Source organism: Alligator sinensis, unplaced genomic scaffold, assembly GCF_000455745.1.
Source record: "Alligator sinensis unplaced genomic scaffold, ASM45574v1 scaffold407_1, whole genome shotgun sequence".
Classification (NCBI taxonomy): domain Eukaryota; kingdom Metazoa; phylum Chordata; order Crocodylia; family Alligatoridae; genus Alligator; species Alligator sinensis.
The window spans coordinates 744429-747880 of NW_005842464.1; positions in this window are offsets into that span (position 1 = coordinate 744429).

The following is a 3452-nucleotide window of genomic DNA, read 5'->3' on the forward strand; positions in this document are numbered from 1 at the left end:
ACTGACGGCGCCCCCGACACGGCAGCCCCAGGGCAATGACACGCTCCCCCGGCCCGCACCGCGCCCAGCACCCAGACCCAGCCGGCTGCTCGGGGTAGCCGTTCCCCAGGTCGGGGCAGATTTTCCTGGGTCCAAGGGGCCGCGTCCCGCAGTCGCCGGGGCTTTTCCTGGGCTCGAAGCCCAGAGGGTCAGGACGCTGCAGCCCTGCCAGCCGCAGGCACGGTCCGACCGGAGCAGAGACCAGAGACCCTGCCCCGACCCACTCCCATTCCCTCCACCTGGGAGCTGGCCTTCTCTGCCTGGGAGGCTGTTCATGCTCCTCGGGGAGCCGGGGGGTCCCACGGTGCAGCCCCCGACCCCCCTTGGCACAGCTCTCTCCTCACCCACATCAGAGGCTGCAAAATGCCTGCGCGGCAGCCCTGCCCCACTTGCCAGGCCAGCGATGGGAAGACGGGGCCAGACAAGGCTCTCCAGCACCAGCATCCAGCTCTCCCCCCACCCAGCCCCGCTGCCCAGGGGACGGCTAATCCCGTTTCCAGGCCTAGCCCCTTCGCTGCAGCCTGGGGGAGCACGTGCCCCTCCGGGGGCAAAAGCAAGCACTCCTACAGACCCAGTGCTAGGACTCCGTTCCTGTTCCCAGCCGTGTCCGGTGGGTCAGTCCTCGCAGGACTCCCAGCCTGGATCAGCCACGGAAGAGGCAGCGCCTTGGCCACGGGCTCAGAGGCTGCAGCCAGGGCAAGTCGAAAGGGGGAGTTCAGGGGCTGGGGATGAGCAGCAGCTTCCCGGGGGAGACGACCAACCGCGCCCCGGTCCTGGAGAGGTGGCATGGAGACCGAGAGCCAAGGAGTGGCTCTAGCTTCCCCGCACAGCTGCTCGCAGCAGGCAGGGGCTGGGAGCTAGCCACAGCCCAGGCTTTGCACGGAGGGACTTGCAGCCATTCTGCAAGGGGAAGTCCATTTGCCGCGGCAAGCTGGAGAGAAGGCCTGAGCCAAGGCAGAGCAGCCAGCCCCATCCCCTCAGCCCGGCCAGGGAGCCTGCCCTGCCAGTGCACGTGCAGTCCTGCCGTTCCCAACCGCTCGGTGCAAGGACCACCCACAAACTCCTCCATCCATCAGCCCTCGCCAACTCCCCGGCACGGCGTGGCACGGCACGGCATGGCAGGTGCCCCGGGACAGCGCTCGCCTGCATGGGAAGGGTCACGCAGAGCGAGACTGCATGGGGAAGAAGTTGGGCACAGCCTGGAGAGCAATCCTGCACCAGAGGGAGGGAGAAGAGGAAACCCTGTGGGGACCTCACTCGCGGGCTCCACAAAGCGAGCGCCTTGCCCCGCTGCTGCGGGTGCTCGGGGCAGGGGCGCAGAGGAGCAGAGCCACACACTTGCAGCCGCTAATGACAAATGGGTCGATGTCTGCAAAGCCCGCGGGACCCAAGGCCTTCAGCACAGAGCAGCGCTAGATACCTGCCCCGTGCCCGGTCACAACCCCGCGAGATCGTGGTCCAGAGGAGCAGCAGACTGGAAACGGAGGCTGTGCTCCGTGACGCCCAAAGCAGAGCCTGGCCTGCTCCAGGACACGCTCACGAGCTCTCTCACCTCAGGGAGCCCAGCAAGAAAGCCCACGAGGTGGCTAGCAGGACTGCGGAAGCAGCCAGAGGAGAAGTGTCATGAACCCCTTTTGCAGGGAGCAAAATAGGGAATCGGAGCAATGTCGCTGTTTCACTTCCTCTCCCTGGGCTTCCTCTGTTGGGCTCCCGTGGCTCGCCCACGGATGGGACTCGGTGCACGGGGCTTTTCCACCCACGGACCTGTCCCTCTGGCTGCTGACATGCCGTGGCAGGGCATGGGTCAGCCCCTAGCCCTTCACCTCCAGAGAAACAATGCCAAATCTTACTTAGCTTGCAAATACTGTGTGCTTGCAGGGGCTCGGCTCCAGGCTCGAATGGCCACGTGTCTGCAATGCAAGCACTCTCAGCTCAGAGAGGCCCCAGGGCTGAGGCCAGAGAGGTTTTAGGCCAAGACCCCGGAGCACCGACGGAGCCGTGCGTGCTGCTCCGAGCAGAGGAGCGTTGGCAGAACGACGCCGCAGGAGCCCAGCTCCTGGAAGCCGACTCGGGCCCCGCAGACTGGAAGGTGAAGCGAGAGGCCCCCGGCTAGGCTGCGGGGATGCGGACCGGGTCCCCGGCTGGGGTGCCGCAGCCTGCAGGGCTGCTCAGGGGACGCTGGGGGAGGCTCCCACTGTCCACACCGGGGGCCGAGGAACTGGTTACCTGGGCAAGAGGCTGCTGCTCCCTGCAAGGGACGACCTGCTTCGCGTTCACACTCCTTGCTCTGTCCTGGAGGAGGAGAGCTCTGCTTGGCCGGGGCCGTCTGGCCATCCCGAGCGCCAGCAATCGAGATGACCAGCCTGCTGGCGCTCCGGGGCCGGCTGTGAGCACAGACCCGGCCTTCTGTGCATGCGGCATTTCCTCGCCATCTACCGCTGCCCAGCACCGTGTCAACGGCACAGAGTTTATCCCCTGCTCCCTCCAGACCATCCGCTCAGCGCTTCACTGAATTACCCTTCAGGGCCTCTCTTCTTCCCTCCAGACCAGCCCCGGCCGCATCCCTGCAGCGCAGCCGGGGGCCTCTCTCCCAGCCTCCGGTCTTGTTTCTGTCCAGCCCTACCCATTGCCTCTCTGGCCGCCACACTCCCTGCCTCTACACCTTTCCTGGCCCTGCTCAGATCACTCGGAGAACGTCTCCACGGCCCATTTTGGCCTCGGTTTCTTCTCCCGAGGGGACTTTCCCCTCCCAGGTGACCGCTGCGGAAAAGAAGTGACGTTTATCTTAGCCTGCATCTTGGTGGCCACCTGCCTCTGCCCAGCACCGTCGGCCCTCTCCAGTCGACATATCCCAGCTGGCTTTGTCGCTCCTTCCTCTGTCCTGGGCTATCGTGGGCTCGGTGGGTTAGTCCTTGTGTGAGGCTACAGCCGGGACCGTACTTCAGGTTTCACGTTCTCCAGATGTTCCTGCTTGCTAGCCTTATTCTCCCCGCAGTTAACATTTCTGGTTACACCCATGTCTCTGAGGGGCTCCTGGACCACCTCTGGAGCCCATCACTTCATGTGTGTCCTTATGTCCCTCATCAGCATCTTCTTGGTCCCAGGAAACTCCAAAACGTGCTTGAAGAAGACACTCTTCAGTTTTCACCCCTCTGGGCGGAAGCTGTGGAGCCGGGAGCCTCCATAAGGTCTATTTTCGTGCTGCCCAGCTCTGGTGCGGTTCATTTTCCCCTTGGTGTTTCTTCTCCCTCTCTTAGGAAATAGTGTGCTCCAGTCTGATCGTCTCTTTAAGCGCAGATCGCTAAAATTAAAGGTCTCTCCTCAGCGTGCCTCTTGTGTCCGAGACCACCCGCTCACCACATCTGCGGTGACACCATCTCCCCTGTTCCCCAGGCACCTTTATGACTTCTGCA